Source organism: Balaenoptera physalus (assembly GCF_965194825.1).
Source record: "Balaenoptera physalus genome assembly, chromosome: 5".
In the NCBI taxonomy this organism is placed as follows: Eukaryota; Metazoa; Chordata; class Mammalia; order Artiodactyla; family Balaenopteridae; genus Balaenoptera; species Balaenoptera physalus.
Genome location: NC_138884.1, coordinates 29,213,270 through 29,238,751, shown reverse-complemented (window position 1 = coordinate 29,238,751; position 25,482 = coordinate 29,213,270). Strand labels below are relative to the sequence as shown.

Below are 25,482 nucleotides of genomic sequence, written 5' to 3'. Positions count from 1 at the left end.
TTGTTTGAGCAATCTACTTAAAGTTTCACAGACCTCTGGTTGCCTGGGTTCCTTTTCACCCATTTGAACAGACCGAGGTAAAGCAAATGTAAGGGCATATGCTCTTTTCTATATTTTTGTGGTTTCACTTGCCGGCTTTAATAAATGTAGGGTACAGATTCTAGGTCCAGTCTTGGGCGTTTAAAAACTAATTTATAATTTTGTAGCATCTTCTTTTTTCACAACCGGTAGCCATCCATGAACAGATGTATTTCCTTAACCATCTGATGGTTGTGTTTTTTAGCAGATTAGGGGAGTGAGTGGAGAAGGTGTTCAAGACCACCAGGGCCTTTACAGTAAGAACAAATCGGCAGCAGCAGGTGTAAGGTGTCTGGGAAAAGAAGCAGCGTGTACAGCATGTGCTTGCCAAATTACTGGCTCCCACAACGCACAGCGATGGCATATCTTTTTAAGTTTTTTAAAGTAGGCTTTTCCTTGGTATGATTAACATTCTTTTATTTTGACACCATTGCAGAAGATGGCGAGCCTCACTCATGCCAGCCGTTACCTCTAGTAATTTTTTAAAATTAATTAATTTATTAAATTGAAGTACAGTTGATTTACAATGTTGTGTTAGTGTCTGCTGTACAGCAAAGGGATTCAGTTACACATATGTATACATTCTTTTTTATGTTCTTTTCCATTATGGTTTATCACAGGATATTGAATATAGTGCCCTGTGCTATACTGTAGGTCCTTGTTGGTTATCTATTTTATATACAGCAGTGTGTATGTATTAATCCCAACCTCCTAATTTATCCCTCCACCCCAACCCTAGTAATTTTCAAGTAGCATCCACTGTCCCATCCTCAATTCATGTAGAGCCAGTATCAGCTGGTACAGAAGTCATATCCTTGCAGGATTCTGGGATCATCTCATACGAAGAACAATGTGCCTGCACTGATGCCCAATTTAGAGTAATTGTAATGGTCTGTCTTCCAGGTAATCTGAAGGAAGGTGAATTATTGGAAATAAATATTAGGGGAAAAACGGAACTCCTGTCTATTTCTTTGTAACCGAAAGTTCATGGAGAATTGTTGTCTGCTGACCTTAAGATGATTTGAAAGATAGGGTATCGATCAGTAACCTGTTGATCTGACAGTAACTTTGGTAGTCTGTTTGCTTGCACTTGATTTCCAATAGGACTTGGGAGGCTGGATCTGAGAGATAAGTGCTCTGGAGAAATACTTGAGTGCTTTTCTTTGTGCATTACAAAACTTGGAGAAAAAGTCCCTAAAACTCTTTGAGGAATATAGAATGTGTCCTTATTTTTGTCCTCCAAGATTTCCTATCCTTTCTTCAAAAAGTAAACAAAAGTGTATTTTTCTAAACCTGATGGATTTTTCTCAGCTCTCTTTTCTTTGGTCTCGTTCTTTACACCCCAAATAATGACAAGACATGCCACTCTCTGCCCCGTCTAGCCCGTGTTCTACACTTATTCCAGACATATTTCTTCCAGAAATCTCACAATGATGAAGTGAGAGGAAGGAGTCCTGAATTACTCTTTGATCTAAGGATGAATCCTGTACATAATGTGTAATTAAGAAATGTCCTGACCCTGGACCAGATGCCATATAATAACATAAAATCCCATATAACAATGAATGAATTCAGGCCTGCTGAATTATGAAACTTCTAATCTGCCCCAGAATTCGAAATTGTGTGAGAGCTGGATTAAATGATTTTGACCCAATTTATTTAATGTCTCTCTCTCTCTCTCTCTCTCTCTCTGGTTTAACTTTATCCCATAAAATGGAACAGATTCTGCCTTCTTGAGTCTGCCAAAATGTTTCAGGCATTTTTTGGGGAGGGAGAAAAAAAAAACTAAAGAGAGAAATTTGAATATTTAATACAGGTTTTCTGTCTTCTTTTAATATTTGAGTATAAAAACGGATTATATAAATATATTCTTTGTAACCTGCATTGGGATATTGTTTCTTGGCAGAAATTGACACCTGGATTTTAACCACAGCTATTACGTGAAGTCTTCAAGTCTCAGTCTTCCCCAAATTAACTCTATCTCTTAATTAGAGATCATTAATTAAAAAAAAAAACTTTCTAACTCTTAGAATTATATTCAGATGCAAGTTTAATACAAGAAGCAACATAAAGAGAGAAAAGTGTATGCTGGGCTTGTTTCACGTTAAGATAGCTAATATTTGCAGAACTCAGACTACGTGCCAAATGCTAAGTGCTTTGCATTGTTGACCTGAAAATACAACAACTCCTTGATGCTTTAGAAGTTGGAAAGTTGAATCTGGGTTAACACAGCTAGTAAGTGGCAGAGATGGGATTAGAACCCAAGCGTTTCATCCCTACCTAAACCCTTCGTGCCTGGGCCTGCTTTCTTGACCACAATGCTATACTGTTTAATGCTTGTATGGGTCAGCTACTAGGCAACGTAAACAAGGGTTGAAGTCTTCATTCATGACCCATTGCTTTCTGTATTCTAACCTCAGGTCCTCAAACACCCCAAAATCTGTCTTGCCTTGAGTGTCTTTGTACTTGCAGTGCCTGATTTGGAGGCACTCTTCCCTCCCTCTTTATGTGATTGACTCTTTCTTATGCTTATGGCCTTGGGTGAGATGTCTCCAACTCTGGGAGGCCATCCTTCACCACCCAACCTCAAGTAGGTTTCTTCTCCCCCCGCCAACCCACTGGTATTCTTATTTCACTGGCATTCACATTCACAGCCTCTTCCTGGAATTTGTAGCTTTCCGTAATTCACATTATGAATGTAATATGTGCTTACGTGCTTGCTTGTTTATTACCTGCCTCCACCCAAGCCCAGTGTTCCCCTCTTAGATGTTGGCTCCATGAATGAACAGACCATGTAGCTTTGTTTTAGGGACTCAATAAATTGTGTTAGATGAACTAAGGCAGATGTTCCATACAATGTCTAACACATTGGGTTTAGCGAAATTGCAGTTTTTGTTTGCGTGTGTTTGTCTTTTTGGTAGGGATAGATTACAAAACTAAGGCCTGTTTATTTTCAGCTGTAGGAGTCCACCACAGTCACGAGTTCCCTGGAAACTTAAAGTTAAGAGGAACATAATTTCTCTCTGAGAGTTAAAGTTTCACATGAAAATGGAATGGGATGGGTCACAGTCAATCACTTTAAAGAGATTGCAGACAAGTGAGACCGGATTGTAAGGTGACTGATGTTGCAACAGTTAGAAAAGACAGGATTGGTTATTGACTGAATTATGCTCCCTAAAATTCAGATGTTAAAAGCCCTAACCCCAGTACCTCAGAATGTGACTGTATTTGGAGATAGGGTCATTAAAGAGGTGATGAAGTTAAAATGAGGCCCTAATCCAATCTGACCGTTGTCCTTGTAAAAAGAGGAAATTTAGACACACAAAGAAACACCAGGAATGCATATGCACAGAGGAAAGACCACGTGGGGGGACAAGGAGAAGGTGGCCATCTGCAAGCCAAGGAGAGAGGCCATCGTAGGAGAACCCAAACCTACCAGTGCTTTGCTGCTGGACTTTCAGCCTCCAGAACTGTGGGAAAATAAATTCTGTTAAGTCTCTTAGTCTGTGGTATTTTGTGAGGCAGCCGTGGCAGTCTAATACAGCATCTGAGAATCAGAGGAAAGTTGGGCATCCAGTGGCAGAGATAAGATAGTCACAAAGGCAAACCTTGTCATTAGCTGTTTAAGTATCACTCAAGGAAGAAGAGCCCATAGATTTTGTGTGTTCTCATCTTGTGGGCAAGACTTTCTATGATGGCAATGAGATAGATTCATCAGTCCGTCTTGGCCGTATTTGATTCTTGCATCATTCACAAAACAACCCTTATTATGTGGTGTAGCAAACAGACTTTTAGGGTGGCCCTCATCATCCCCAACTGCTGGTTTCACACCCTTGTGAGAGCTCCTTCCCTAGAGTTTGGGTACAACCTGTGGCTTGTTTCTAACCAATAGACAATGGCAGAGGTGACAGGATATACGTGATTACATGTGTGGAACATGCTATGTAACCTTATATGTTTTGGTTACATGAGACTTTAGCACCCATCTTGCTGGAGTCTTCTTTGCTGGCTTTGAGGAAGTAAGCAGTCATGTTGAGGAACCCCGTATGACAAGGACCTGTAGTGACCTCTGGGAGCTGAGGGCAGCTTCTGGCCAACCCCCAACAAGACAGCGAAGCCCTCACTCCTCAATTGAAGCACTCAATTTCACAAGCAACTGAATTCTGCCAACAATCTAAGTGAGCCTGGGAGGGAATTCTTCCCGGTGAAGCCTTAGATGAGACCATGGTTCCAGCCAACACCTTGGTGGCAACCTTGTGAGACCAGACCCTAAACAAAAGACCCAGCTCAGATGTGCTAGGATTCCTGGCCCATAGAAACAGTGAGATAATAAATGTATGTTTTTTTTAAAGTCACTAAGTTTGTGGTAATATTGTTACATAGCAATAGATAGCTAACATGCTTGGTTTCCCAATAGGCCTCTCTATAGGAAATAATTCATGGTTAAACCAAAGTTATGGACTCTAGTTCATCTGGTGGTGATTTCTCCATATAAATGAATAAGTAAACATTCTGAATATTGTTTAGCTTACATGCATGTTTGTTTACTGGAAAAAAATTGGGTTAGTCCTATTTTCATTATTATTCCAGTTCATGTGCACTTTGGTTTTGTAGATTAATAGACTGGTATTTTGGTTTTCACCAGACTCACAAGCTTAGTCATTACGAGTCTGCTCCTCAGAGGTAGACCTTTCCTTTGTGAAATGACAAGACATGGATTCATCCATATAACAAATGAGAGGCTTCTTAGGAAAGAGTACTGCCTTCTGAATGGGCCTTCTGTTGGTACTGCCAAGTAACAATAGAGCCTTTTTATGTTGATATGTCTCTATTTATATTTACATGTTCAGCATCCTTAAATCTAAATGCTTATATATCCCTTGTGTTTCAACCTGCAGGGAAAAAGCAAGTCTTTATGGGAATATTAATGTTGGCTATCCTTGACTATAATTTGGGCAATTAAACTAAAATGATCCAAAGCAGGATATTAGGTGAGCCAAGCATTCCTGTAATGAGGTTGTTAAGCTAGTTGTTTAAACTCAGTGAGCTGACTAGTTTGTAGACAAGTAATTCAAACGATCACTTTTGTAAGGTTATTACTTGGACCTTCAAAATTTAGCAGGACTTTCTAGTTAATGAGAAACAGGGCTAAGAAATATGCAACATGTTTTTCCTATGCACTCTGTTTTCTTTTCAGTGAGAAATTAGAGTGTGAGAAAATATAAAAACTAAGTATTAAATGCGCTTTTTATTACTGGGTTTTACTATTACTTGACCGAGTGTTACTGAATATATGCTATTTAATTCTTAGAGCATTTATTGAATGTCTGTGATGTATAGGGCACTGCGTCCTGTACTCTGGGGCACACTGGATACATGAAGTGTGGCCCCTGGTCACAGTGAAGGGAAATAAAAGAGGACACATTTCTTACTATGCCTCATGCACATGCTCTCCTAGACGTGTTCTGAACAACTCATAGTTTGTACAGGACCACACATCCTCTTACCTCATCTGTGTCTTGTCTTTTCCCCAGACGTTCTCTTGGCTAGCTTCAGTTCATCATGAAAACTAGCTCCAGTAGCCTTCCCTGGGGGTGTTGGGGACGTCTTTCCTGACCACTCTTTTGTCTCAGGCTGGATTTGGAGTTCCACTTCCTGTCCTTAATCACCAAGGGATGGCAAGCCATCGCCACTCCACTTAGTATGTGCCATTGCAGTTTCCCCTTTTCTTTCCTCCTCTCCCCATCCCTGCATTAGCATCCTTTTCTCTCTTCGTAACAGTAGGGTTCTGGTAAAAGGTAAACTAATGACTGCTTACCCTCCCCCCAACATGTATATCTGTGTATATAAATAGTATATACAGTAAGTCCCCTGCATACGAACGAGTTCCGTTCTGAGAGCGCATTAGTAGGAAGTCCAATTTGTTTGTAAATCCAACAAAGTTAGCCTAGGTCCCCAACTAACACAATCGGCTGTATAGTACTGTACGGTAATAGGTTCATAATGCTTTTCACACAAATAATACATAAAAAACAAACACAAAAAATAAAGGAAACATTTTTAATCTTACAGTACAGTACCTTGAAAAGTACACTACAGTACCAGCCACATCACCGCTGATTTTACGCTCGCTTCCTGACATCCTGGGCTTGAATTAAAGATACTGTACTACTGTATACAGCACTGTACAGTAAAGTACACAAAAGCACAACCACTTGTAGAGGATGCACGCATGTGACAGTGTAGGCCAGACACATGAACTAACTTACGTGATTGGACATGAGAACACACGTTCGCATCTTTGAAAGCTCGCAACTTGAAGGTTCAAATGTAGGGGACTTACTGTAATGTGTACACACATATATGCATAGATATATACAAATGCATACATTTATTATAAATCTTACAGGTATAAAGGTGGCACGCAATTTACAGATGATATGATATGGAATACACTATTAAATTCCATACAGTCGTTGATTCTCAGATAATGCTTTCATTCATTTTTGCCCAATTGTTGTACCCGTACCAACCTATGATTACAATTCACCTATGATGTGACCATTTTTAATGCTATTTAACAGTTTTTAGCTGACTCTGCATGATTAACACATTGTCCATCGCTTTCTTAAGTCTAGATAACGAACAAGCCAACAAATTAAGCCTTGATTTGTAGAGTCTGCTGATATCTGTGGTGAAAATATTTCTATCATGGTCAGTTTCAAGCTACCAGAATGAGATCCCTGAACACAAAGTTGGGAAAGGGTGCTCAATAGCTCACTATTATATGGTCTTCCTACCATGCAAATACAGTAGATATATATGAGCATAGGTAATAGTAAGAGTTGTACAGTAGTTAGGAATAATGAGTTTTGGGTAGCCTACCTTTGTCCCTAATATAATTTGTTAAATGATAAGTTTACATAATATACTTTAAAAAATAGTAGCTATGTTTAATAGCTGGCTCACAAAATTCCTGAAAATGTTACAATCAACTCTTGTGAGCTGGCTCACATTGAGGGCAAATGAGATAAATGTTATAGTCAACATTCAGAAATTGCACTTGGAAAGCCCAGAGAGGGAGAAGTTAATTCTGGATAGGGGATTCAAGAGAAAAATGAAAGTTATCACTACCCTTTGGGCAACATTTCTTCTACAATTTAGTGTTTGGTTCATAAAACACTTTCATGCGTGTAATCACATTGATCTCATAAATATACATGATATTAAGAGAGCCAGGATTATAAACCCCTTTTACACCTGAACAAAGCAGAATTGGGGGATTTTCAGGTTTGATTTGTGGTTTTTAAGGTTGTTTCAATCTCTGTGGACAATGTAAAATCACATGACATAATTTTTGTCTTATAAGAGTTTTTCTGTCTCCTGTAAGAAACAGAAATGGGAAGAGAGAGCAGGAAGGAATTCATGGAATCTTGGGTTAAGACAGAGCTGACCATATTGAGAAAGACGGTTTAGCATGTGGAAGTCAGCAGTAGGCTGTCAGAGGGTGGGCTGCAGCTCTGTCAGCTACCAGTCATGAAAACTGGGGCAAATTAGTTTAGTCTTCAGTGCTAGCTTTTCGTATCTGTAAAATGGGCATAATGTCTGTCTCCATTTCTAGAACCAAGTTTGCTTTCATGTGTAGTGTAGAATAGTGCCTTGAACTTGGTAAGTGTTGGCCTTCTTCACTATTCCTCTTATTGCACATCACCAGTTTCTTTATATCTTTTTACGTAAAATATTTACAAATAACAGGAGCCTTACAACGGAAAATGGAGCACATTCTGCCAATGGTCAGACGGTTCTTTCTGTTATCTTGAAATTGTTCCTTGTATTTAAAAATTCTGGATTTGGATTTGATATTTCTATTGTAACAGGTGTGGAGGGGGGAGGTGATATGTAGCAGTGAAGACCCTTGGGTGTGATCACTAACCACAGGTGCTGCTTTTGATTTAAGACGTTTAAGATGCCAGAGTGAGGGAGGAAGGTGGGGATAGTAGAGATGGGATGAATGGGCCCAAAAAGTGACTTTTGTGCCTTTCTTTCCCTTGGAGGCATGATTTATGCACTCTTTTTAAAGCTTTGATATTTCTGCTTTAAGTTATCTGTAATTACTATCCTTGTTGCCGATAGATAGCTATTTCTCATATTATATCTTTTGGTATATTATTCTCATTTGATATCCCTTGTTCAAATAAGGAAGTTAAAGGCATATAAGGAAAAACAGTTGGTCATAACGTAGAAAGTCATACTCCAAATCTTACTATTGTATAATGTTAAGGTAAAAGACCACTTTTTATAAAAATTTTTTAAAAAATCCCTTTATTTCAAATGTAAGGACAACTTATCTTTGGGCTGATGAGATGGCATTTCCAAAGACTAAACACCTTCATTTCTGCCCTTTACTATTCTGGATCATTCTCCCACTAGAATGTAGTTCTAATAGGTCAGGGATTTTTATCAACTTTGTTCACTGCTATATTCCCAGCACCAAGTAAATGCCTGGTGCATATTAGAAGCTCAGTAAATATTTGTCAAACAAACGAATTAGCCCCAGCTGGATATTGAGTGGGAATGTAGCTGTGTTACATGTGGACTATGGGGGGATCACGAATGATATCCAGGCTAGTTTAAAAACCAAGAGCTCCCATCCTACAACTTAGTGGATTTGTAACCAGCTGTGAAAGGGCACAGGCAGGGATTCAATCTCTTAAATGCAACCTGTGCACACACAATATATAATTTTGCATACAATACCTTGAATTATTTGAGCGACTAGGTAGGTGACATACATAGTAGTAACCACAAGGTCAAGGGTGTAATGGTAGAGCATAGTTATTGTAAGTTTTCTTTTTGTGACATGGCATCAAATATGTCATGTTTGTACTTCTATTTTCATGCCAGCTTTTCCAGGAAGATCTTCATTGAGACAGGCATGAGTTTGAGGCAGGTGATAGTTGCTAATAATAGTAATATTTATTGAATGTTTTCAATATGCCATCTCTGTCCTAAGCATTTTATACTATTTTATTTAATACAGATGAAGCCTCTGTGAATAGCTCTCTTAGCTATTCTGATCATTCCACCTTATTGATGAGGAAATAGGACTCAGAGTGTATACATATTATTATTATTAATATTTGTGCTATTTTTTACTATAGGACTTTTAAATTTATAATATAGCAACAATTGAAATATATTAGAAAGGCAGTGAGGTACGGTGGAGGAAGTAGATGGTTGGTAGAAAATCTTGATTCCATTAATTAATCTTGGTCACCTCACAATGCACAGTAGTAACATCTGTTAAATTTGAGTAGGTCTTCAAAATCTGCAGGTTTTTTTTTTTTAAAGTTGCTTTAATTCTTGCTTTGATTTTCTCCTTGAGTGAACTTGCCTACTGTTCTGTCCAATGGAAACTCTTCTTGTATTCCCTTTTCTCCTTTTCTATTTCTTTTTCATTTTGTTTGGCCTCTCATCGTGATTCTGCTGCATGATGGGTCGAATGGGATTTGGGGCTGAACTGAGAACCAAAAATAACGTGGCTAACACTTCCTAAGGGAAACAATATTCCACAGTATATTTCTCTTCTTTTGACCCTTATCAGAGTTGAAAGTTATTTCAGCCAAATTAAGGATTAACAAGGCTTTAGTTGGATAGCCTGAGGCTCTCAGTACTAGCTAAATGTCATTTAGGGAAACTGCTCTGGCTTCCATGAAATCTACATTTCCATTCATTCATTCATTCATTCATCCAGCCATGTAACATTTAGTGAAGTCTCTCTTTCTGAAGCCAGTGCCATAGTGGGTCACAATGAGTGTCACTTTCCATGCGTCCAGGGAGCTATGGAACTGAAGGCAGGAGACTGCTGTATAAATAAACACAATATTCAATATGTTGTAGTAAGTGCTTTATAAGAAGCACACGCTCGTTAACATGAAGATAGGAGAAAGCTTCCTATATTCTGAGTAAAAGAGATGGGGAAGCCAATATTGAGAGAAGGATATTTGAATTGAGCCCTGACAATTTTGAAAAGTACTCTGTTGATAAGTGGTGATTTTCTGTCTCCAGTGACAGTGTAGCAGAAGGTGACATGAGAACATGATATCTTGGGGGAGACTCTCATTCCCTAAGCTTCGTGTAACTTTGTCCAGCCAACGTAAGGCTGAGGGTTACCGTAGAAACAGCATTTAATGTCCAGAGGGCCTGCTCACGATGTCCACATGACGGGTAGAAAATAACTGCACAAAATTTTGAAAGGAGAGAGATGGTGCTAGGCTGTGGCAATGTGGGAAAGATTGGAGGAATAGTGGGATTTGAACTGGACCATACGCAGATAAAAGGCTAGCAGAGATTCCAGGTCAGGAAACACAGCAAATAAGAAGGCTGAAGAATATTCCAGGTTGGGAAATACAGAATACAAAGGAAGGAAGCAACTCTCCAGATGAAGTTGGGCGACAGTGCGAAGACTGGCTTTGCTAGAGTAGAAAGGTTAGCTGTAAACAGCTGGATATAATGTTGGAAATAGATGAGTTCAGATTTTGTAATACCTTAAATGTCACATTAAGGCATTTGATATTGATGAAAGTGCCAGTCCGAGAGATAAGTGATTTAGGTTAGAATTTTAGCTCTGGCAGTTTTTAGTTGTGTGATCTCAATCATGTCTCCGAATTTCTCTGAAGTTTACACCTATAAGATGGAGATAATACCATTTTTCCTATCAGGATGTTTAAAGTAATCAACTAAAAGAATATATATAAAAGTATTTTGTAAATTATAGAACTCTATGCAAATAAATAGATATATGCATAGTCAAGAAGTTACAAGTAGAGAGACGTGAGACAGTGGAGAATGTAAATTGTCAGTGGAATTCAAGATGGATTTGATGAGGAGGAGATTAAAGTCAAGGCAGCAGGTGGCAATGGCTGTGGTCCAATATGAGGGCCTCTGTTCAGAAGTCATTTGTGGCCATTCTCAAGCTAAACTTGGTCAAACCATGATTTAGCACTAGGAGTCTATAATGGTATGCTAAATCCTGCCCCCAACACACATCTTTTTTACCAAACTAATACGGCTCAAGCCAAATTTAATAGATGGGGGTTTTTAAAAGATGGATCTTGAGAGTGAGAAGGTGACATATTTTTTTCAGCATAGTAAGGTTTAGAAAGAGGCTGGGGGAGATAACCTGTCTCTAGTCAGGTGTATGATTGATTTCTACAATTTTCATCCTCAGGCCAGAACCCTGATAGCCTGCCTCACAACAAAGTTCTCCACTATATTATCTTGAAGAACAAAGAATTTCTGCCCACCTACGTCAGAAGCGAGCCATGAATAGATGTGGGGTCTTGGGCATGGAAGAGAGGGAAGGGTTTGTTAAAAGAACAAAGGAACTGGGTAGCACAAGATTTCAGCTAGAAAATAGGAAAGGAATGTTTTCTGTCAAGGAAGATGGTGGCCATGTGTGTGTCCTGAGGGCCCAGGCCATGCTGAACTACTCAGAAGGACAGGCCAGATAGACTGAAGAAGCCACTTCTGGATCCCCATCCCCTCGAGGACTCTCTGTGGATTGGCGTATAACACTTTGCTCTGATGTGACAGTTAATTATTCTTCAGGTTTCCACATGTGTGCTTGGCAGGCCGTTCCCTAGGGCCCTCTCCCCACTTCTAGTCACTGGTACATAAATATGTAGTTCTCCACTGTGGAAAGCAAGAGGGTACAGAGAGCAGTAAAAGGGGCAAATGAACCAGCTGACAGAAGAATGTTTTTGTTTTGTTTTGTTTGGTTTGGCTTTACCAACCCTTTTTTATGTGATAAAGAGCTTAGTACTGGGGTTGGTATTTATTATTATTTTTTTTTTTCCAAGTCTCCACATGACCTATTCTTTTATTTATTTATTTATTTATTTATTTATTTATTTATTTATTTATTTATTTTTGGCTGTGTTGGGTCTTCGTTTCTGTGCGAGGGCTTTCTCCAGTTGTGGCAAGCGGGGGCCACTCTTCATCGCGGTGCGCGGGCCTCTCACTGTCGCAGCCTCTCTTGTTGCGGAGCACAGGCTCCAGACGCGCAGGCTCAGTAGTTGTGGCTCACGGGCCCAGCTGCTCCGCGGCATGTGGGATCTTCCCAGACCAGGACTCAAACCTGTGTCCCCTGCATTAGCAGGCAGATTCTCAACCACTGCGCCACCAGGGAAGCCCCCTGGGGTTGGTATTTCTATTTCCCTTCCTCCTGCTGTAACCAGGAGTTTTGGGGTAAGGATTGCAAGAGGTAGAGACTGTTGTGGGGAGTTGAGGGCCACATCTTGTGTAACCCACCCAAACTAGCCAAGGTGCCCTCCCTGCCACGGTAATGCTTTAAAATACATGTAAGCATATATATATGTATATATATATATATATATATAAATAAAACATATAGTATGCACATATATTATATAATATTAATATAATATATAATTCAAATATATATCATGTAGTATGTTGTATCATAATATATAATAAATATATAATGTATAATATATGTAATATATTATATGTAATATATAATATATGTAATATACACTTATATAATAAATAAACAGTATATAATTATATAATATTATGTAAATATGTGTATATACATATATTTACATTTATTGAGTACCTATTTAATGCTTGTCAGCCATTCATTGAAAATTTACTAAGTGCCAACTATGAGACTCACAAATGTGGAAGATAAGTGCATATTATCTCTTTCAATTTTACAATATAGGAAAGAAAGGTACAGGGCGTATAAGAATCTGGTCTAAGGTCAAAGGGCTAATAAGAGGGGGAATTGGAAAATTCTCACCCAGATAAAAAATTCCATACTTAAAAAATCTCAAATCACTAAATCCTCTCTTATTTGTCTGTATTTATACTAATCCTACAAGCTGAGGAGCAGAGAGGGTCTTTCTCTGTAAATAATAATCACATGCAAATTTCTCACCTACTTGGGCTTTTGCCAGAATATAGTGTTGTGGTTGTGAGAAGCAATGTTGTCTTTTGATGTCTTTCCAACTTCCCACCAACTCCTCAGTATTGCTAAGAGATTGCGTCCCATTGCTACACCAGCATCAGTGTAACTTCTCACTTATTCCTGGAGGAAGCTTCCGGATGGGAGATACTCCAGAGCTTGTCTGCACAGGTACACTTTGCTCTCAGGCCTCCCCGGGTGCTACATGTGTGCCAGTGCCCAGCACCTCTCAGGAGGCTGGAGACGGCATCATTTCCTTACAATCCAGCTGTTGAGCAGAATTTCATAGTTTTATGTGCCAGTGATATAGATCTTTTTAAATCTACTGAATTCAACAACAGGGCAGTGTGACAGCCCATCTTCAAAGACAGGAAGGGCTTTGGAAAGGGAAGATACAATTAATGGAACCTGTTACTGACAACCCAAGAAAACGAAATCGTCGGTTTTGATAACTATGAAGCAGTAATATATAACTGAAACATGTAGAAAATGCTAAATGTTTCCAAATTTATTTTCCAATTTAACCATCCTGGTATAAACCAGAAAGCAATTCATTTATTCATTCACTCATTTATTCAGTTAGTAAAGGATTACTGAATGTTTTCTATTTATCAGGCACTATTTTTTTTTTTTTAATGTCTGAAACATTTATATTAACATATTTCCATACATATTTCCATACAAATACAAATATAAGATTTTTAGAAATTTCATGTAATGTCTGAAACATTTATATTAACATATTTCCATACATATTTCCATACAAATACAAATATAAGATTTTTAGAAATTTCATGTAATGTCTGAAACATTTATATTAACATATTTCCATACATATCAGGCACTATTAAGCACTATTTATCAACATAGCCTTTAAAAGTACCACTTGGCTAAAACATACATCTATGTTTTCTTTAACTAATTGGTGTTCTCTTTACTTCTATAATAATGTGATTTGAATTAACTTTTTGCCATCCCTTTGCCAAAATCCTCAAAGTATCACTTTATTTACTTCCATGGCTGTTAATAAAACTTACTTTTCCACTTGTCAGGCCAATATTTTCAATCTCTAGAAAGGTGTGAAACAATATTTCTTTGATTTTTTTTAATTGCAAGGAGATAATTATGCTACTTATGCAAAAATTTATGAAGAATGAGCACATGTGATAAGAATGGAGTGTTGTTATTAAATAAAACACAACAATGATTCTCAGGTGCTTATGATTATATATAACCATTATTGGCCTACTGTAAACATAAATGTTAATCAGTATATGTGAATGGTGGTTAGCGATCTTCCTTTACATAATCACATCAAACTTTGCTCAGGTTAACCAGGTTGTAAAGGTATGGGGTCAAAATGAAAAATCAGAGGCAGGAAGAGAAAGAGAAAAGATGAGGAAGATGGGAGCTGGGTGGATTTGAAGCTTTTCTGAATGCATAGTAGGTCTCCAACTGGGGATGTCAAGGTCCTCTCCATCTTCTCCCCTCCCCCTCCTGCCCACTTTGCATTCTTCCTTTTCTGGGAGACAGTGTAAGACTGAATGAGGACTTCCAGAAATTTTTGGTTAGGTGGGGTGGGCTAGTGAAAAGAAGAAAATTTAATGGGAGCCAAGTAGAAAAACAGAGGGAGTAATTACAAGGTGTAACTTGAGAATAAGAGAGATCTGATGAGGGACTTTTGGTTGTTATAGGCTGGAAGAGGATATGTCTTCCTTCAGGGGTGGTGGTGTGCGTGATGAGATGTAGAAAAGAGAAATGAGGCCTGAAATGAAAAGAGAAGGAAGTACAATTCATTAACAGTCAGGTCACATGTGCTGCATATATGCTACAGGTGGTGAAATCTATGATTAAGAGTTCATTTGAGGTGTTTAAAAACATTTATATGCAGAAATGTTGAAGTGACTTATATTGTTTAAAAATGGCTAATAGCATTTCTTTTTCTTTTAAGTAGAGTTTAAAATGGCTTAATCCTAGAGCATCTTCTGAGTTTCCTACCAAGTATAGAATCAACTTAGATCCTGCCTTCTTGGAGCTTATAGTCAATTGCAGGGTACTGAGTCTCCCCATCAACTCAAATGAGCTCCAAATTACTTTTGCCAAACTTTCAGTTTGTATTTTATGCCCCCCGCCAAATTATAACACTTTAAGAAATGTTAGCTTTATTACTTTTTAAAAAATTATTTATTTTATTTTATTTATTTTTGGCTGCTTTGGGTCTTCGTTGCTGTGCAGGCTTCCTCTAGTTGTGGTGAGCGGGGGCTACTCTTCGTTGTGGTGAGCGGGCTTCTCATTGTGGTGGCTTCTCTTGTTGCCGAGCACGGGCTCTAGGCGCATGGGCTTCAGTAGTTGTGGCTCGCGGGCTCTAGAGCGTAGGCTCAGTAGTTGAGGCGCATGGGCTTAGTTGCTCCGCAGCATGTGGGATCTTCCCAGACCAGGGCTTGAACCTGTGTCCCCTGCATTGGCAGGCAGATTCTTAACCGCTGCACTGCCAGGGAAGCCTTCTATTCCTTTTTAATGAAAAAAAGCTTTGCAGTAAAATATTACTTACTTAGTTTTCATAATGCATTGAGAATTTTCAGCAGATAAAGGAACAAGTGTAAGAGGGCTCTAAGTTAATTTTCAAATGAGTATTCAGGGATTAAAAAAAAGAGACAGAGAGAGAAAAGTCTGGGGCTCCTGGGCTGTGGTTGTGGTTGTTTAGCAAGAGAACATATTATTAATGTCATTGGAAATTGGTTCATGATTTGGTATGAAATGAAATACATAAAGAAACAAATTTGGTTTCTTTCTGTTCTTTCACAGACACTGAAAAATGATATGACTTCTTTAGTATATATTGTAGTTCTCTGCAGGGAGACACGAATTAATTTTTTCTTAGTTTTATGTATTCCCTACTTTTTCCTACCTTTTTTTTTTTTTTTTTTTGCATAGAAGGGTCTTATTCTTATATCTAGCTACTCACTCAGAACAATAAATGTTGATTTTATTTTCTTACCTATATCTTTTCCAATATATATAGAATATTTTTATATGAGAGGTGGCATTTGTTTTATACACATACACACACACACACACACATATATACAAACATACACACACAGTTGGTCTAATCCACTGTCTCTAGTAGTCTTCATCATCAGTGGTGGAATGAAAGCATCTTTCACCATTTCTTGCTTTCTTGCTTTCTTGCTTGCTTGCTTGCTTGCTTGCTTGCTTGCTGTGTTGGGTCTTCGTTTCTGTGCGAGGGCTTTCTCCAGTTGTGGCAAGCGGGGGCCACTCTTCATCGCGGTGCGCGGGCCTCTCACTATCGCGGCCTCTCTCGTTGCGGAGCACAGGCTCCAGACGCGCAGGCTCAGTAATTGTGGCTCACGGGCCCAGTTGTTCCGTGGCATGTGGGATCCTCCCAGACCAGAGCTCGAACCCGTGTCCCCTGCATTGGCAGGCGGATTCTCAACCACTGCGCCACCAGGGAGGCCCTCTTTCACCTTTTATGTCGACCTATGTTTTATATGAAAGCTTTTCAGGAAAGAAAGTACATATTCCATGAACTACAGAGTACCAGAATGTGAATTTGGATGTTGGTGCTAGCTTTGAGATTAATCTTAGAATATAATCCTCTGTTTTTAAGAATTACCTATATTTTAAAGAAATTTTTATAACTATATAGGAGAGAAAGGAAGCAGTCACTAGCACAGGGTAGTGGTAAAGATCCTCTTATAAACTGTTTCGAACCTGGCTCGTTTGCTCACTTTTCCCATTTGTAAAATAGGCATGCTGACAGTGCTCACAGTATAAGGTTGTTATGCAAATTGAGTGATTTAATATGTATAAAGTACTTAGATTTGGTATGTAGCACTATGTGCTTGTAAATAAACAAAAACAAATAAATCACTCCTTGAGGGGCTGGGTATATATTAAAGCATACATAGGAATGTGTATAAAGCAATAAAAATCCGTTATTATTTGCAGTGGTAGGTATTTTGCAGGTTAATTTGCCATTTATTTTTGTGTATCTTTCCCTAATAATGTGCTATTTTGGAGTTCTTTGATGCTGATGTTGTTCCAGAAACTTCTATTTCTACTTTTTCTTTTTTGAGTTTGCTACATATTGTAGAACCTGAATATGGCAGATGGTTTACAATGCCACATAAGAAGACGTTTTTCCAATTATGTTTTCATCAGGCAAACGGCCCTGCTGTGATGGGAATAAATGGTTATGTCATTCCTATGGAATTGATATTGTCTGTTACAGAAGGCTATAGAACTGAACAAACACTGGTCAGAATTATCCTTCATCTTTTCCAAATGTAAGGTCAAAATTAGTAAAAATAAAGGAAGATTGTGTAGTTTTCTCTTTCCTTCTTGTCTCCAGTAGCCATCTAGAATTTGTAAGACAGAGGGACAGAATGTGTGGGTGTGCTCAGTCCCATGTAGTACAAAAATATTCTTTCTTATTCATGCCCATATACAGATTAAAAATGCAGGTGGCATATTTAAATAATTCATTAAGTTGCTCTTTCATTCATGTAAAAAAATTAGGCAAATATCGCAAACATTTAGTTTATGTTTAAGTTCTAGTTTCAGCAGAACAGTTAGCTTTGAAAAGGTCAAGACTACTGACCTAAAAGTATTCATAATCCTTCTGCAATTACCATAGTAATTTGTTCCATATGCCTATGAATTGTTTCTCAGAGTTACTGGATTATCACCTACTGAGAAGTTCAAAAATATCTATTTGGTATTTTTTCCAGCTGAGAAGCAATTCTGCCTCAATCCCGAGTAGCACTGAATTCTATACTAAAGTATGTCTTTTCAGATAATATCATCTTCAGTAGCAGTTAAGTATATCTATGATTATCTAGCAAGACTGTTGACGTACTCTTTCTGCTCTTAATACATCAGTGATGGGAAAGAGACCGTTGGTTTTGGAGAGCTGTCACTTTCGAGTGTTTTTGGAAAAATCCATTAAGTGCCCAATATTCATTAACTTCTTTGGGATGCTTAGAAATGTACATGATATTACAGAGAGAGAGAAAGGACATGATGATTGATAAGAATGAAATCCAATGTCCCGGTCGTTTATTTCTTCATTTAGTTATTGTTTAAACATTTCTGAAGCCCATTTTTATACGAGGCAAAACAGAGTTCCTGCAAGCAAGCCAGTTTCTGGGTAATTCAAGCGTTCAGGTAATGCTGTGGGGCAGACTTTGGACCTTGGTGACTCACGAGAGAAGCGATGAAGGTTCAGATCGCACAAAGGCAGGGCTGAGAGCCAACTTGAAAATGAAAGAAACGACTTGAGCAAAACAACTTCCTTGGTAAGATCAGACTGCTCCTTCTCCCTATAATTGCTAGTTCTACCCAATGGCAAAAAGAAAAATAGAAAAGGAAAAGGGAAAAGAATAATCAAAACCAAACTAAAGTCAGAGACAATGAAAGCAGAAAGGTTCGGTGCTGAGCTTCCAGCCTCTCCCATTTTAGCTCCAGAAGTGTAATCCTTTAATTGAAGCTTTGCTCTGCTCCTGAGCATTCAACTGTTAACTAACAAATTTCATGGAGTGTCTATTTTGGAAACAGGGTTGTTTTAGGCAAGTAGTGTCTTAAGTAAATTTGTGTTTTAATTGCAAGAAGGTAGAGTATGATTTGAGAGTACCCAAATTAAAAATGGTTTTTATTCCTTTTCAGGTGCATAAATAAATAAACAGCAATAATGAAAAACCTTTCTTAGAGTATGTAATGAACTGTGGTTGGAGAAGGATTTAAGAATGTGATTACTTTGGCTGTGGCAATTTAAGAGAAGAGCTGTGTTTATGTAGGGGATATGCCTTTCTGTGTGTACTTTTCTCACGTGTATATATTTATTTCATTGTTATTACAGGTATCAGAATAAGAAAAAAGTATTTAATGAGAATAAACACTGATTTCAGCAATATAGTCATTCAGCCTTATAAAGTATCAGTTATAATGAAAGCTTTTTCTCGGTCATGCTACCCTTTCTGCAAAGAGGAAGGGAGGCACTCTGCCTCTTTTCATCTCATCACCTGCCTGTAACGGAAGGGTGATGGGCGGGGGTGGGGGGGGGGTGGGAGTGTAAGGTGTGGGTGAGGGGTGAGCAGTGGGAGGGTGGGATTCTGGGCTAAACAGAACCTCTCCCACCACCGGGAGGGAGCTGCTGGAACAGTTGTAGTGAGTGATCAGCGACCTCTGCCTGGGTCCTCATTTCTGTCAAGGCTAAGTGATGCCCTAGACTCCAACGGGTTGAGTGGTGGGTCTCCTGCCCACCCTCAGAGCTGACCTCGGTTATATTGCTCCCTGTGGATTCAAATATATTCAGGGAATGAGATGCTTCTTCAATGTAGATATTCAGGATGCAACACTTCTGCCAGCTAATACAGAGCACTGAAACCTAAAACTCTAGCTCCTGTCTGCTCTTAAAACAGGTGGGGACTCTGTAATGGCCTATATGGGAAAAGAATCTAGAAAAAAAAAAGAGTGGATACATGTATATGTATAACTGATTCACCATGCTGTACACCTAAAACTAACACAACATTGTAAATCACTTATACTCCAATAAAAATTAAAAACAAACAAATAGAAAACAGATGGGGAGAGCTGGTAAGAATTCAGTTGCATATACCAGGAACTTTTCCATCTAACCTATGTATAAATATTCGAATGTGCAGGACTAGATAACCTGAGTTGTAACATTATAGCATTTGAGTGGGTGATGCCTGAGGTCGACTAGGCTCTGACAGTCAATCAACTGATCGTTGAAAGTCCTAGGAGGCTCTGAATATGGTCTTTACTTTTGTGTAAAGCCCAATGGGACTCACAGACAAAAAGGGAACTTCCCTTATTCCTTTACATTTTTTAACAAGTGGCTTATAATTTTGCACATAGCCTGATTGTGCACTTAGAGATTGACAGTTGCTGACGTTTGCAGTTCTTTTGAACCCTTTGGAGAGTCTTGATATACACAAAAATTCCCATAGGCCACAGAAACTTCTGAACTTGGAAGAACTGGGTTTAAAAACTGGTTCTGCCCCTTACTGGCCTCGTGACACCGCACAAGGTACATGTGCTCTTCCAACTCAGTTTCTTAATGGAAAATGCACCCATTCGTACATGCTATATCTCCTTCCTGGACTGCAGACTGATCTTCCCTACTACCTGCTAGACATTCTCTTTAGGATATCCTGGTGATGCCTCAAACATCTGTCCCAAATGGAATTCCCTTACGTCTCCTTCCATTGACCCACCTGCTGCCTAGACACCCAGGTGCTAAGTCTAGTAATAGAGACCTTCTTTTCCCTCCTTCTGCAGTCCCTTCACATTCAGTGAGTGGAAAATTAATTTTCATTTTTGTTCCCATTATTTCTTGGCTTGCTCTCCTCTTCTGCATTTCTAATACCAGTACGCTAGTTGAGATTATGACCATGTGCCTGAAATAATGTGACAGATTCCTATCAGGCATAGATGCCTTCCCCAGCTTTCATTTCCACCCCCTTCGTTTTATATCTTACTCTCTGCTTGAGACACAGCTGTCATCCTGTCATTTTCTTCTTAAAAGTCTTTCAGTGCATCTCTGTGAACTGAATCAAGGCCAAACTGAAAGTACATGTAACACGTGAGTGTACCCTAGTGTGTCTAATACTAGGTCGACAAGGCTCTGGCAATGGATACATTTTCTCTGAGGTTTCCTCATATTTAAGTTCAGGTTTTACATTTTTGGCAAAGATGCCACAAAGTGAGGTTGTGACCTTCTCAGTATATCAAATCAGAAGGGATTTGATGTCGGTTTGTTCCGTTACTGAAAATGGTAACTTTGATCACTTGGTGAAGGTGATGTCTGTCAGGTTTCTCCACTGCAAAGTTACTGTATTTCTTTGTATTTAATGAAGATCTTATGGAGAAATAATTGGAGAGTATCTAGTTAGCTTGTTATTTAAAACACTGTTAGCACTAGTTTTAGAATCCTTTGAAGATTCTTGCCTGAGACAATTATTACTGTGGGGTTTGCCAAATACTAGTTGGAAATTTGCAGTAAGGAAAATTTTACTCTATTCATTTATTCATCCATTCATCCGTTCACTCATTATTTATATTAGTATGGGCAAATGAACTCATTTTATTCCATGGCTTATAATGTGTCACAATCATTTTTTTTGTTGTTCGGTTTTCCCAGATTTGGCCTTTGGGAGCCCCCTTCAAGTTGGCTCCTGTATCTTTTTAGAATTTCTCTTTAAAACACTTTGATATTTTCTGGCACCACAAGATATTTTAGGCTTATCTTTCACTTTTCCTGTCCCATTCCTGCAATCAGCTGTTTCTCCAAGGACTAGTAGTTTTCTTTTATTGGAGCATGGTGTTTAGAAACCAAGATTTGGGCAGTGAATGGGCTCATTAGTACTGGGGTATCACAATACCTGACCAACACTCTTGAAAATTGTCAAGGTTGTGAAAAACAAAGAAAGACTGAGGACCTGTTCCAGATTAAAGGAGACTAAGGGAAACATGACAACTAAAGGCAAAGTGTGATTTTGGGTTGGATCCTGAACCAAAAAGAACATTAGGGGGGCAATTGGAGAAATTTGAGTAAGTTCTGTAGATTAAATAATACTGTATATTGTATTATAGTCTTATACATATTTATCTTCCTGTAATGGTCAACTCAAAGTAACATGACCATTCACATTATTATTGATTTAAAAAATATGTATGTGTATAGCTGATTCACTTTGTTATAAAGCAGAAACTACCAAACTATTATAAAGCAATTATACTCCAATAAAGTTGTTAAAAAAGAATAATTCAGATCTCTGCAATTGAAGAAACTGATCTAAATTAGGGGCAGGATATTCAGAAGAGAAATAAAATTATACTTGGTATTCTAACTATATCATTTAGGATTTTTGAAAGAAATGATCATGTATACCACAAATTATCTAATTAATCTCCCTTTGATGAACATTTACATTGTTTCAAATTTCCCCAGCTGATGTGTAAGCCTGTATTAACATATTTCTACATACATTTTCAAACATTTGAAAATCTCCTTGGTATACATTTCTTGAAGGTTGGTTAAATAATTTATGGTACAGCCATAAGCAATATGAAGTCATTAAGAATTATGATATAGATCAGCAAACTATAGCCTATGGGCCAGATCATCCTTGCTTTTACATTTACATATTGTCTAAGGCTACTTGCATGCTACAGAGCAAGGACAGAGTTGAGTAACTGCAACAGGGACCATATGGCTCACAAAGCCCAAAATATTTACTATTGGTCCTTTACAGCAAAAGTTTCCCAACCCTGATACGGATTATTACATGCAGAATGACAATATTCTGTGAAAAAGACACATTTTTATTACATATATTATTATAGGTCTGTATATATATACTTTTTTCATTTTTGAAAAATTGAAATATAGTTGACTTACAATATTATATTTGTTTCAGGTGTACAATATAGTGATTCAGTATTTTTTTAAACATCTTTATTGGAGTCTAATTGCTTTACAGTGGTGTGTTAGTTTCTGCTTTATAACAAAGTGAATCAGCTGTACATATACATATATCCCCATATCTCCTCCCTCTTGCATCAAGTTATTACAGAATAATGGCTATAATTCCCTGTGCTGTACGATATAACCTTGTTGCTTATTTCTTTTATACGTAGTAGTTTGTATCCCTTAATCCCATACCCCTATCTTGCCCTCCCCCCTTCCCTCTCTCCACTGGTATCCACTAGTTTGTTTTCCATATCTGTAAGTCTGTTTCTGTTTTGCTATACGCATTCCTTTTTTAAGTTTTTTAGATTTCACGTATAAGTTATAACATACAGTATTCGCCTTTCTCTGTCTGACTTATTTCATTGAGCATAATACTCTGTAGGTCCAACCACTTTCAGCAAATAGCATAATTTCATTCTTTTTTATGGCAGAGTAATATTCCACTATGCACACACATGTGCGCGCTCACGTGCATCTTCTTTATCCATTTGTCTGTTGACGGACACTTGAGTTACTTCTATATCTTGGCTATTGTAAACAGTGCTGCTATGAACATTGGGGTGTGTGTATCTTTTTGAGTTAGTGTTTTCATTTTCTTTGGATATATACCAGGGAATGGAATTGCTGGATCATATGGTAGTTCTATTTTTATTTTCTGAGGAACCTCCATACTATTCACATAGTGGCTACATCAATTGACATTCCCACTAACAGTGTACAAGGGTTCCCTTTTCTCCACATCCTCTCCAATATTTGTTATTTGGAGACTTTTTGCTTATAGCCATTCTGAATAAGTGTGAGGTGATATCTCATTGTTATTTTGATTTGCATTTCTCTAATAATTAGTGATGGTGAGCATCTTTTCAAATGCCTGTTAGTTATCTCTATGTCTTCCTTGGAAAAATATCTATTCAGATCTTCTGCCCATTTTTAACTGGGTTGTTTGTTCTTTTGATACCAAGTTGTATGAGCTGTTTATATATTTTAGATATTAACCCCTTGATGGTCATATCATTTGCAAATATTTTCTCCCATTCATTAGGTTGTCTTTTTGTTTTGTTGATGGTTTCCTTTGCTGTGCAGAAGCTTTTAAGTTTAATTAGTTCCCATTTGTTTATTTTTGCTTTTATTTCTTTTGCCTTAGGTGACAGATCCAAAGAAATATTGCATGATTTATGTCAAAGAGTGTTCTACCTATGTTCTCTTATTGGAGTTCTATGGTTTCAGTCTTACATTTAGATCTTTAGTCCATTTTGGGTTTATTTTTGTACATGCTGTGAAGAAATGTTCTAATCTCATTCTTTTATGTGGAGCTGTTTGGTTTTTCCAGCACTATTTATTGAAGAGACTGTATTTTATCCATTGTATAGTCTTGCCTCTTTTGTTGTAGATTAATTGACCATAGGTATATTGGTTTATTTCTGGGCTCTCTATACTGTTCCATTGATCTATGTGTCTGTTTTTGTGCAGTACCATGCTGTTTTGATTATTGCAGCTTTGTAGTATAGTCTAAAGTTGGGCACATGGTACTTATAGCTTTTTTATATTTCTCAAGATTGTTGGGCAATTCAGGGTCTTTTGTGGTTCCATATAAATTTTAGGATTATTTGTTCTAGTTCTGTGAAAAATATCCTGGGTATTTTGGTAAGGATTGTTTACATCTGTAGATTGCTTTGGGTAATATGGACATTTTAACAATATTAATTCTTCCAATCCAAAAATATGGGATATCTTTCCATTTCTTTGTGTCAACTTCAATTTCCTTCATCAGTATTTTATAGTTTTCAGAGTATAGGTCTTTCACCTCCTTGGTTAAGTTTATTCCTTGAAAGTACCTAGGAATTTATTCTTTTTGATGTAATTTTAAATGGGATTTTTTGTTTTTGTTGTTCTTCCCCTCCTACCTGATTCCATGTGCATCTTTCCTACAGCTTTGATTTTACAGGAGTCTTTCAGCCAATTTCCAGTTCGTTTTCAGTAAGAATTATTCCACATGTAGACGTATTTTTAATATATTTGTGTGTGGGTAGTGAGTTTCACATCCTCCTATTCTGGCCATCTTGATCGCTCTCCTGTATATATATAATTTAAATCAAAAATCCTATTAATTTAAAATTAGTTATGGACAGAGAGACTCTGCAAGGTTGTTCACCAAAGTTCATAAGTAGGTCCTTTTTTTGCACATGTTTATTTATAATTTTATGTATACTTTGTGCTTTCTTAAAAGGGTTGTATGAATTCTGTTTTCTCATTTTTACTTCAAGATAACTACTCAAACCATACTCTTCAGTCTTCTGCACCCAAAATTCTAGTGAAGTGAGATCACAGTGATCCCAAGAGACTGAATGACACTTAATTTTTAAGTAGGGCAACCACTCACTGTAGTTTGCCTGGAACAGTGCTGTTTTATGGCTACTGGGACCATAGTGTCATTGTAGCCACATTTTTCTCTTAACTCTGTAGTAGTTCTTCCCAGACTCTTAAGCTGCTATTCATCTTTTATGTGTCCTTTAAGTGTTTTGGTACCTCTGGGTTCTGCCACTGGCCTGGTCCCTTCTTACTCCAATCAATCTCCCAGGAACTCCCCAGAACTCTCCCAACTCCCATAGTTTGGTTTACATCTATACACTGATACCTCCTAAATGTGTACCTTTAACTTGCAAACCAGTGCTTTCTGGACATTTTTAAGATATTTAAAATCTAATTTAATCCGGTGCCATCCTTGACCCTTCCTTTCCCCTCCACTTGCATTTCTTCAATCAACAAAAATCCCTGGCAATTTAACCTCCTAAATATTTCCCACATTGGTCTCCAGTTTTTACTATTACTATCCTAATTCAGATTTTCTTATCCTTGCCTTTTTCACTGAGTGCCTTCAGTTCCGTACCAA

At 37.9% G+C, this 25,482-nt stretch overlaps 1 protein-coding gene and 1 long non-coding RNA gene across 9 annotated transcripts in view; one reads left to right on the top strand and one right to left on the bottom strand.

Moving 5' to 3' along the window:
• The window catches only part of INPP4B (inositol polyphosphate-4-phosphatase type II B), a 750,879-nt gene that overhangs the window by 231,804 nt on the left and 493,593 nt on the right, over positions 1–25,482 (top strand). Inside the window, exon 1 of one of the 8 annotated variants that reach the window (XM_082463349.1) lies at positions 15,475–18,390. The exons of the other annotated variants lie outside the window; for them this stretch is intronic. The gene's annotated coding sequence lies outside the window, so the exon portion shown is untranslated. Of the gene's footprint in view, positions 1–15,474; positions 18,391–25,482 lie in introns of those variants that run through there. 8 annotated transcript variants of the gene reach the window in all.
• LOC309661641 overlaps positions 1–25,482 on the bottom strand; it is a 122,319-nt gene that overhangs the window by 29,792 nt on the left and 67,045 nt on the right. The window lies entirely within an intron of this gene.